General features: G+C 37.8%; 1 protein-coding gene across 1 annotated transcript in view; it reads right to left on the reverse strand.

Annotated features, from left to right (window-relative positions):
- Nucleotides 1-5981, reverse strand: part of LEPR (leptin receptor) — a 136263-nt gene extending 130282 nt beyond the window's left edge. Inside the window, exon 1 of the mRNA XM_074221246.1 lies at nt 5732-5981. The gene's annotated coding sequence lies outside the window, so the exon portion shown is untranslated. The remainder of the gene's footprint in view (nt 1-5731) is intronic.
- Between the last annotated feature and the right edge of the window lie 6031 nt (nt 5982-12012).

A 12012-nucleotide genomic window follows, 5' to 3' on the forward strand; every position in this document is an offset into this window, starting at 1 on the left:
ATTCTGACACTCTCAGTTATTTCTCTGGGGCAGGACTCCCCAGAGTCCTTTCAAAGTTGTCCTGAATCATTGCTTTGCTGAGAAAAGTCAAATCATTCACAGCTGATGATCCCACAATATTTCTATTACTTTTCACACAGTACATTTCACATTGCCTTAACTAAGTCTTTCCAGGTTTTTCTGAGAGCATCTTGCTCATCATTTTCTTAGGGGAGAATAGCATTCCACCACAATTTGTTTAGCCATTCCCAAACTGATGGGTAAACTCTCAATTTCTGGTTCCTTGCCACCAGAAAAGAACTATCACAAAAATCCTTGTACATATAAGTCCCTTCCCCTTTTGTTTTTCTTGTCTTTTGGGATACAGACTTAATAGTGGTATAGCTAGGGCAAAGGGTTTAGAACCCTTTGGGCACAGTTCCAAATTGCTCTACAAAACGGTTGAATTAGTTCATAACTTCATCAGCAATGAATTGATGTCTGATTTTTCCTACATCCCCTCCAAAATCTGTTTTTCTTTTCTGTTCTATTAGTCCATCTAATAGATATAAGATAGTACCTCAGAATTATTTTAATTTGCATTTGTCCCATCAATAATGAGTTAGAACATTTTTACATGGTTATATAAAAATATAGAATAGCTGCACATCATCAATAACTTCATCTGAAAACTATTCATATCTTTTGATCACTTAACAATTGGGGAATGGCTCTCATTTTCATAAATTGGACTCAGTTTTCTATTTACTTGAGAAATGAGGATTTTATCAGAGAAACTTGCTTCAAAATTTTTTTCATTATTTACTGATAACTATTCCCCTCCATCTTAACCCTCTCACATTTATCCTATCCATTCTTTCTTTTCACTTTGTCCCTCTTCAAAAACTACCTCCTCCCGTAATTTTCCCTCCTTTCCTTCATGTCCCCCATTCCCTTCCCCTCCTACTTCCCAGTAGGATGAGATGGATGTCTATGCCCATCTGAGTCAATTCTGATAAACATAAAATTCACTCACTCCCCCTCATTTCCCTCTTCTTTCCCTCCACTATAAAAATTTCTCCCCTCCCCTTTCTCCCAATACATTCCTCTCACTTTTTTATTTTATTTTATTTTTAAAGATACTATCCCTTCATATTTCACTCACACATGTGCTCTCTCTATATACATATTACATCTCTAGGCTGAGAGGTTTGGAAATCACCACTACCACTACAAATCATTCTCCCAGAGGCCTGCTCCTGGCTTGCTGGAGCTGTTCTGGGGCACTTTGTCGGCTTTTAGAGATACTGCAGTAGCTGCAATAGTTGTTGCAAGGAAATCAAAGGTTCCAAAGATCATTCACACACCCAGGTTTTTTTTAATGATGAGTCAAACCAAAACACCAAGAGAAAGGATGCTGAAAATTAAAAACAATTCCAAGAACAGGCAAACTACAGAACAACCTAATTAATGCTCAAAATATGACGATCTCCACAAAGGACCTGACATCTGGTGAGGCTGTTCTTGATACCTCTACAGTGCAACCTAGAGCACTTGAACTTGGAAGAATAGCAAAGACAAGTTTTAAAAAACTGCTAACCATTGCTATGAAGAAAAAACACTTGGTACAACAAAGTCAGTACAAAGCCTGGAGTACTGAATAGCAGAAGGAAAAGGTCGTTTATATTCACGAAACTTACTTTTTCAAGGTAATGCTTTGTCATATAAAATTCAGATGAGGCTATAAAATATGGCTATCTTTATCAAGCTGTAAAACATCAACCCCCCAAAATGTTTAAGAATTTTTTTAACTTTCAATGGACCTAAAAGACGATTAAAGTTTTGATTAAAGGAATGATGAACATTGATAAATATGTTGAAAAACTGAGAAGCAAGCTATTGAATAATTTCAGTTTCCACACAGAAATAGAATATAATTTTTTTACACCTTGATATAATGACATGAAAAACTCAGAATTTATCCAAAAGATAGAAATAAGTATGCTTCAATGACCTGGGAATTCATATGTCATAACCCCATTGAAAACATATGAACCATAAATACAAGCAGATTTGAAAAAATGAATTGTTCATCAAATGTCCATTTAATATTCAGTGTGATTTCTGTTTTCATGATGATGAATTTTAAAATATGAGTCAAAATCCTATGCACTCAATACCAAATCTTATAAAATAAGTGGTTGAAAGAAAAAGATAATGCATTGTTAATAGAAGTATGTATAGAATAATTTTATAGACATATACCAATTTCTATTTAATGGTAGTCATTTCTAGGGCAGAAGTAGGAATGAAGAAAAAGAAATTTATAGATCATTTTGTTGGATATTTGAAAAATAGGAAATTTTGCAAAGTAGGTTTGCAGTCTCATGTACAATCGACTTTTTTATTGTACTCATTATGGAACTGCCTGTTTTATTCCATAAATTAAAATAAAAAGAATGAGAGCAACAAAAAAGAAGCTGATTGGGTTTATTCTATACATCATTTTATTTTGATATTTTACCTTGTCTTATACCCATGGAATCTGAGCATCACTACACAGGCAGAAATGAAAGAAGGAAGGGAGGAAGGGAATAAAAGCATAAATGATAAGTAACTGGATAGATAGACAAATAGAACGACAGATTAATATGTATGTACACACTTTTTGTTGTGGTGGTAGTTGTTCACTTGTGTTTTATACTTCATGACCCCATTTGGGGTTCTCTGGGCAAAGAAAGTAGTTTAACATTTTCTTCTACTATTCATTTTACAAATGAGTAAAGTGAGACAAAAAGGGTTAAGTGAGTTTCCTAGCATCACATAGTCATTGTCTGAGGCCAGATTTGAACTCAGCTATTCTTGTCTTCAAAGCTAGTGCTCTATACTCTAGCCCACCTATCTACCACATGCATCTAATATACTTTCAGTTAAAGTCCTCCTCTGAAACCTCATCCACGTCTTGGATGTGACCCTGGACTCTTTAAGTCTATACCAAGCAATATAGTCCCTGGCAGATAATATAGACTTTGAGTGGGAAATCAGAGCATAGACTGTATAGTTGAAATCTAAGAAAAGGGTAGGGACTGACTACCATGATGATTTATTTGTTCATAACAACTCTAAAAGTCAATCTCCTAAGCATAAAGGTGCCTTGATGGAATGAGTATCCATATTAGAAAGAATATCATAGTCTTAATATTGGCATAAGGAATAGGGACCCAGTGGGATAATACACTAAGTTGGTAGTGGTGCCATGCTTAATAAGCCATCCAAGGCAGAGTGGCCCTGTGGAAGGAGTCCTGGACCTGGCATGAGATAATGCAAGTCTTAAGACCCAGCTCTACTACTCTTTATCTGTGCAATATTGGCATTCACCTCTTGGGTCTCAGGTCCCTTATCTATAAAATAATATGGTTAAGGACATGATCTATAACTTCTTTTCAGCTCTAAATCCTATAAGCTTTTCCTTTGTTTCTTTTTATGTTTTATTTTTTAATTAAAATTTTTATTTAAAGGTTTGAGTTCCAAATTCTCTTCCTCCTTCCTTTCTTCCCCTACTCAGATGGGAAGCAATCAGATACACGTGTGTGTGTGTGTGTGTGTGTGTGTGTGTGTGTGTGTAATCATGTAAAATATTTCCATATTAGTCATTTTGTAAAAGAAGACTCAAATAAAAATAAGAAAATTAGATTATAATGCTTCAGTTTATATCCAGATAATATCATTTCTTTCTCTGGAGGCAAATAGTATTCTTCAACTTTAGTCCTTTGGGATTGTCTTAGATCAGTGTATTACTGAGAATAGCTAAGTCATTCCCAATTCTTTATTGAACATTATTGCTGATACTGTGTACAATGTTTTCCTGGTTCTGCTCATTTCACTATGTACCAATTCATGTAAGTTTTCCCAGATTTTTCTAAAATCACCCCTGCTTATCATTTTTTACAGTAATTCCATTACAATCATGTATCATAGCTTGTTAAGCCATTCCCCAACTGATGGGCATCCTTTTGATTTCCACTGCTATCTTTTATTTTTATATCACACAAATTTAAGAATATCCATTCCCCTACTTCGACCCTTCAATACTCAAACACACACACACACACACACACACACACACACACACACACACACACACACTCTTACAATAAAGAAAAAGAAAGTTAAGTAAAACTAGTATGTTAATGATGTCTGATGGCATATATCATATTCCACATCCAAAGTCCCCAGCTTCTTTCCAGAGTCAATATTTCTATGTGTATTGAGTCTTGGGTTTTCCCTGATTGGGCCATAAAGGGATTCCACAAAACCTATAAACTGTATCCTCAAGCTTTGCCAAGTCACTGACTTGTGATGTCTCTGCACAGCTGCTGCAGCTTCTCTTGGCCTAAAAAACCTTGGAACACAAGCCCCATGAACCTAAAGTATGTAGCAGTTGTTTAGGGGAAGAAACTCAATGAGACCAGACATGATGAAATTTCTGGGTGGTCTAAAGAAAACTAATTACTGTCCCCCCGAAGTGAAAGGTCAGTTGAGGGGAGCTGAGGAGAGGGGGATCCCACCCTACCAAATGGAGCCTAAAATATGGGATTATTCTATGAGTATGTGTGTGGGCACCCACATATGGAGGGGGGTGGCTTCCTTTTTGGTGGTTATCCTAAGGACAAAAGTATTTTCTGGCTGTCAACTTTATTTCTGAGCTATTCTCCCAGTAAAGTCATTGCTCAGTTTCTCAATCTATCTATCTTGGGGTCTCTGGAATAAACCCTTTGGGATAAGCAGTTTCTAGGAAAGGATTTCATAAGATATCATTGGACAGATTTCACAGGATTGGTGACTTTGTATAGGAAGGAAAAAAATACATCTTTCTTTTCCCTAAAAACTTTTTTCACTCCTTTCATTAACTGAAATTGAACATTTCCTTCAATTATTTAAAAATATTATTCTAAAATGTCACCCACGGGTTTTACTAGGCTCCCAAGGATGTCCATGACACTTACAAAAAGATTAAGAATCCCTACTAGAAAAAGAAGTAAGAACTTCTATTTTGCTTATGTTTGGAAAGTTAGGGAATGTTCACTGAAGACCCATATGGTTTGTGTTGGTAATAGTCCAGAAAAAAGCCTAGCCTAGCCTATGATGTTAGGCCACAGAATCAATGAATTTTAGCATTGTAAGGGAAAGCATTTCTTGCCTTCTCAATGGGCAAGAAGAGAGGTTAATGGGTGGGAGAGAATTTGGAACTCACAAAATTAATATTTAAAAAATGAAATATATATTTGGAGAGAGAGGGAGGCAGAAAGAGAGAGAGTGAAGGATAGAGTAGAGAGAGAAGAGTGAGAAAGAAGAGGAAGAGAGAAAAGAGAGAGAGAGAGCTCAGCAGCTATCTATCTCAACCCATAGCCAGATCTTTTATATGCATGTTATCTCCTGCCCTTTCCCTTTAGAATACATGCATGAGAGTAGGCATGATGAATTTGCCTTGCTTTCTATTCCCAGTGCCTAATAAATCCTTATTGGTTGATTTTTTGAATGAAAATCCTCAGATAATATTTCTGATGTGCTCATTTACTTGAAGACTTCTCATGATGAGGAGCTCATAGTCATCTGAGATGGCCCATCCTCCTTTGGGGCAGCTGTTATTAGGGAAAGTTGCTTAAAAACAACCTAATTTGGGTTTTTTTGACTGCCCCACAATCAACAGAACAAACCTATTTCCTCCTCCCCACAACAGCCCCTTAAATACCTGTGAAGAAAATGATCTGCAATACACCAATGGAGACTTCTCTTCTCCAAGCTAAATGTCTCCTGTCCCTCTGTCTTGGACTTAGACTCTTTACTGTCTGGATGGATTTCAATAGAATCTGTCCAGTTATCAATGTCCTTCCTCAATGGTGGAACTCTCTCAACAAAACAGAAAGGTAAATATGAAGAAAACAGACAAACAACACATACACGTAGTCAACTGTTATTGGCATAGCCCAGTGACTTTAAAGTCAGGGCATGTGATTCTGGTCTACTTTCAGAGAATAGGATTACCGTATCAAACATTCTTGTGCTGCTTCCAGACCTTTGCCCTGGACTTGGTCCCAGAGAACATTGGCATCTGCTTTTTACTGCCTAAAGGAGAAAGTCCAAAAGATTTAGCCTGGCCAAAGGCCCTCTTGCCATTTATCCCAACATATGTATCCAGCCTGCTCTCTTCCCATTGCCCAAATGATAAAATAGAAAGAGCATTGGACTGGGAGTAAGGGAATCTGAATTCAAAACTTTCCTACTTTGCTATCTACTTAACTCCCTCATTGACCTTGAACCACAAGGCAGCAAATCATTTAAGCCCCTCAGGGATCTCCAACAACTCTCTAAGACTAGAAAGTGTTGAGCAAGTGTAGATATGTATTGTCAGTTGGCTACATCGATGAAATCCAGGCTCGGCAGAAAGAAAGATCTCTTGGATCTTTAGACTTAAATTTCTATATGTGTCAAGATCACTTAGAGTTTCAAAATCTAAACATCTTCAGTTTAAATAATAGCATAAGGCGATCTACAAAATGTCATATGACAGAGGAGAAGCTGTCTTGTCAAGGGGTATGCATGAGCAAAATCCACTGGGTTCCAGGTCTTTCTGTGACCTTTATATTAAGATATCAAGTGTCTTACCCTTACAAAAAGATTAAGAATCCCTACTAGAAGGCAAGCACACACATGTATGGATGAATGAAGCATTTATTACATGCTTACTATGTGAAAAAGTAAAAGAAGCTGGAGAAAGAAATGGCAAACTGCCAATATCTTTGTCAAGAAAACCCCACATGGGGTCACAAAGAGTCAGACACAATGACTGAACAACAATGCTTTGTATCTTACACTCTACTGAGTTCTAGGAATACAAATTGAAAAGTCCAACAGTCCCTGCTATCTAGGAGTTTATATTCTTTCTCTCTTTTTGGTTTTTGCAAGGCAGTGGGGTTAAGTGACTTGCCCAAGGTCACACAACTAAGGAAGTATTACATTTCTGAGGCCAGGAGTTCATATTATAATGGGGGAAACAACAAACATGGAAGTTTTCTTCTGCAAGTCACATAGAAAAATCCCATAGACTTTAGAGCACAACAGCAAAGCAAATATAAATGTAACTTTCCTATGTATCATGATGATAAAATCATATTGGTTTCTGATGTTGAGCTATTTGGCATAGTCAAAGACTTCAGTAATAAGAACATTCCTTTCTGGGTCTTCAGAAGGAAAGCAGAGTCCACCATATTTCTCCTTAGTTAAACCACATCTGAAGCATTGTACAATTCCGGGCACCATATTTTAAGAATGGTATTGGTAACCTTTTTGGGGAGAGATACCAAGAAAATAAGAGGGTTTAGAAACCAAGATCTATGAATACCCATTAAAAAAAAAGCAAGGTTTCCTCTTTAAAATGTTAGAATTGATTGGAGACCTTGACACAGGACCACCCAATATGGTGTGTCCTCATCAGAGAGGGTGTTCTCTATAAGCAAAGCAGAATTGATGCAACATAAAGGAAATGTAATATGCCCAAGTTTAGAGAACCCACCCATGGACTATTTTTGCCTCACCTGTGATAAAGCAATGCACACTTGTATTGGTCTGATCAGCCACAGTCAGACACACTCTAATTTGTCTCTAACAGTGGTATTGTTTTGGTCCTCTTTGATAATGAAGGACAAGAACCTTAAATTTGGTCCCAGAGAACATTGGCATGAGTTTGCTATTGCCTAGAAAATCCAAAATATTTAGAACCAAGCAGAATGGAACCAGGCAGGCCCACTAAGCCTCTACATGAATGAGAGGCAGTGGGGCAATACTGCCTATGCTCAAAGGTAGAGCCCTTACACACCAATTGAAGGAGAAAGAACCATGAATGAAAGCTGCCAACAAAAGACAGCCAAGATCATCCTTGCCTCTGGGGACCTTTCATATCATAGACTGCAACCAGAGTAAAACTAAACACATCCCAGTTTTGCTTTTATAATCCACAGCTGGATGAGTCAGAACACATCCCTGACCCTGAAGTCCCTATGACCATCAAACAAATACACAGGAGAAAACTCCTCATCACATAAAGATGATGGAGGAGAAATCTCAAGACTACCACTGGAATAGGGGCTTCCCATCAGATCCTTTCTGAAAAGACAAACCTACTGCCAATATCTAATACAATCACTGTCTCCAAGAGGAAACTTGATTGCATAAAGAGTACCCTAGACTAGCAGTCAGAAAGACTCAAATGCAAATCTCAATTCAGGGACTTATTGATTGGGACCCTAGACCAAGGCATCTAATATTTCTGAGCCTCAGTTTTCTAACTTGTAAAACTGGACTAATAGCTCCTATCCCACAGAATTGTTGCAAGCATCAAATGAGATGCTATATTCAATGCTCTCTGTGAACCCTAAAGGACTACAGAAGTGCTTTTCCTATTAATATTCTCCAGAAGGAATGGAGTCAGTTTAATGATGATCAATGTCAGTCCTGGACCAATAATTGCCTCATAGAACTCAGTCCTTAGTGGTTAATGATGGGGAGTAATTAGCAATACTTATCAGAAACTGAATACCTATGCCAGGACATTAGCCTTTCATTGTTTCTTTGTATATCAGGGCATACCCACTTGCCAATCAATCGACCCTCTATTAGGTAGTGTTATATTCTCATTAATATCAAAACAGGCAATTACTGGTGCTCTGCTCCCTTGGTGATCTGTCTTCTTGAAGAGACAGTCCCCCCTTTCTTCATGGCCTTCATCCCTACTTCCCTTTCTCCTTTAATAAATTTTGCCATGGACCTCCAGACTATAGTCTATTATTGTCTCTTTTGGTCATTGGCAATAAAATAAAATATCCCCTAAACCCCTTCCCTACCTTTTTACCTTAAGTATAACTTCAGTACAAATACATTCTGTCCTAACAAATCAGAAACTTTGTCCAAAAGCTGGGGGGGAAATGCTCTTCAGACAATGTGATTATGGAAGGTGCTACAAGAAAATAGGCATTGATTGCTCTCGATAATGAATTTACCCCAAGACTCCCTCATTACCTACACATTACAGTAGACCTTAAAAAAGGAGAATAAAATGCAAGTCAATAAAGTCTGATGCTTTACACCACTCTTAGTGTAGCAATAAAATGTTAGGTACCAGAAGAACAAATGGAAGAAAGAAATTTTGGCTAATAATTAGCACATGACTCGCTATGTTGTTTGAAAATGGATTGGGTTTTTTTTTTTCATTTTTCTTTGCAACTCCAGTACATATCACTATATGTTATAGATAGTAGGTGTTTGTTGTTTAGTTTTTGTTGAATTAAAACAAAATAATAGCCATAAAACTTTAGTTATCTTTATAATAATATGTCCTTCAAATAATATCTTCAAATAACCTTGTACATCTCTATCTTTGGACAATGTGAGTAGAGTAAAAGCTCATTGAGGGCAGAGGTGACTTGGCTTTAGTCTTTATCTCTTGTGCCTAGCCTAGTTCCATTCACATACTTTGATAGTTCTGTGATGGAAATATTTCCTCAACAATCCAGTTAACAACCTATCCTATATGATTTCTCTCTCATCACAGTCAATTTAGATCAATGTATACCATGGAAACAATGTAAAGACTAAAACTGCCTTCTGTGGGGGGGGGGGGGTGAGGGGAGGGAAGCAAGATTAGGGGAAATATTGTAAAATTCAAAATAAAGAAATTAAAAAAACAACCTATCCTACCTACTATCCCAAATTTAGCTCTTCCTCAGCAGATTGGTCAGAGTTGACCTGAATTGGGAAGTTTAGACCTAAAAATGGAATCAAATGGGAAAAGGTTCTTAATCTTTTTTAGTGTCGTGGGCCCCTGTGGTGTTTTTTTAATTCATAATTGAAGACAAAGCTCAATTTCAATTAGAGGTTGGTGAAAATAATGCAACTTTTTTCCTCCATCTAAATTCACAGATTTCCCTGTGATCAACAGATGGGCTCTACAGAGAGCCATTGATTCCTAGCTATGAACTGCTGATCTAATTGCCTTCAAAAGGAGCTTTGCTTAGCTACATCAAGGAAAGGATATTCAGAGCAGGTGAAAGAAGCTGGTTCGAATAAAAAGCATTGATTCATTGAGGCACGGCTTCCCAGCCCTGTTCATAGCAGGCTTTCTGGATCAAAGCTTTAAGGCAATCTCTGGGGCTTCATGGTAGGGTCCTTTGATGCTCAGCTTTTCAGGAAACAACATCCATGGCCAGATCCTTAGTTATCTAGAGCCAATCTAATCTCAAGAGTAGATTCGGCCCCTGTTAAGGAAAAAAACCTAGCCTGCATGTTTGGGTGGGGGGAGATATGGGGGAAGAGAAGAGTAGGAAGGGAACTAAAATATAATTCATAACAAATTGACTCACCATATGACCTTCCTTAGAGTTACCCTTTAGAACCTTCTATAGGGAGATGTATAGGTTCATTAAATGACTTGTCCAGTATCACATAGGTATCAAGCATTGTAGGTAGAACTTGAACCTCTGACTCCAGAAGCATTTCTCATTCCACTATATTAGAGAGAATGCTGAAGTTGTAACATGGAAGACCTGAGTTTGAATCCTCCCTCAGATGCTTACTTGTACTGTGACCCTGGGCATTTCATTTTACTTCTGGTCGTCTCAGTTTCTTTGCCTGTAAAGTGGGATTAACCTACCTCCCAGAATTATTGTTGAGATCAAATGGGATAATAATGCCAAGTATTTGGTAAACCTTAGAGCCTTATTTCAATGTTCATGACCAATATGACGAACCTAGTAATGAACTTCTAAGTGATACTTAGAAGAGAGGCTGGTTCTTAAACAAAGACTTACTGTGTGGCCTTGGGTGAGCCACTTAACCCCATTTGCCTCGCAAAATCCTAAACAAACAAAAAAAAAAAGACTTAAGACTCCTCCAGCTTGGTAGAACATACAAAGCTTAAATTATGTTTGACCAGGTCATACTGAATGCTTGGAACAGTTCCAAGTATATGATAGGTGATTAATGAATGCTTGTTGCCTCGCCATTAAAATCTCCCTCCACCTTCATTCAATGAACTTCAGTGGCTCACTATTACTTTGTTTTTTAGGGGGTTTTGCGAGGCAAATGGGGTTAAGTGGCTTGCCCAAGACCACACAGCTAAGTAATAAGTGTCTGAGGCCGCATTTGAACTCAGGTGACTCCAGGGCCGGTGCCCTATCCACTGCGCCACCTAGCAGCCCCCCTCACTCTGACTTCTACAACAATTATAAACTCCATGTTTAACATTGAAAGCTCTTCTCAACCTCAACTCTTTCCATCTTTCCAGTCTTCTTACACATTATGCCCTCCGCTCACTCTGGTCTAGGCACACTGATCTCCTCCCTGGTCCTCACAGAGGTACCTTCGCAAAAGCTCTATATCCTCCCCCTCATCTCTGACTCTTGGAATCCTTTGTTCCCCCTTCAATACTCATGTCAAGTACCATCACATATATTGGAATTGCTTCCTACCCCTGAACATAAGCTCCCCCGGATGGGTTCTATTTAATCTTTGTCTTTGTGACCTGAGAATTTCAAGAAAGAAATTGAGCCTAGTATTTTTTAGGCACTTAATAAAGGCTTGTCAATCGATGGAGTCCAATAGTTGACTAATTTCTTGGTTTCCTGTGAGTGGTGAGTTGGAAAGAGTATGGGGTTTCAGACTCAGGGTTCAACTCCATTTGTACAGTATTTGACTTAGCTGTTTCACATTCACACAATTCTCTAAAGGATCAGTTTGTTGATGAATTGCTGATATGCACTGGCAGTTTTTCTGTACCAATGAAATGACAGCTTCAGACCTCCATCCTTCACCATCCCCAAGTCAAAAAAAAAAAAGGTCCATGACAAAAATCTATACAAAAGTTCTTTTTTCCAAAGAAGTTTCTTCTCCCAATTAATCAGCAAACATTAGTAAATAGCTAATATTTATTTACTAGGTATTAGGTGATATGGTTAAGGATAAAAAAAACACAAGAGTTAG

This window comes from Macrotis lagotis, chromosome 2 (genome assembly GCF_037893015.1).
Source record: "Macrotis lagotis isolate mMagLag1 chromosome 2, bilby.v1.9.chrom.fasta, whole genome shotgun sequence".
Classification (NCBI taxonomy): domain Eukaryota; kingdom Metazoa; phylum Chordata; class Mammalia; order Peramelemorphia; family Peramelidae; genus Macrotis; species Macrotis lagotis.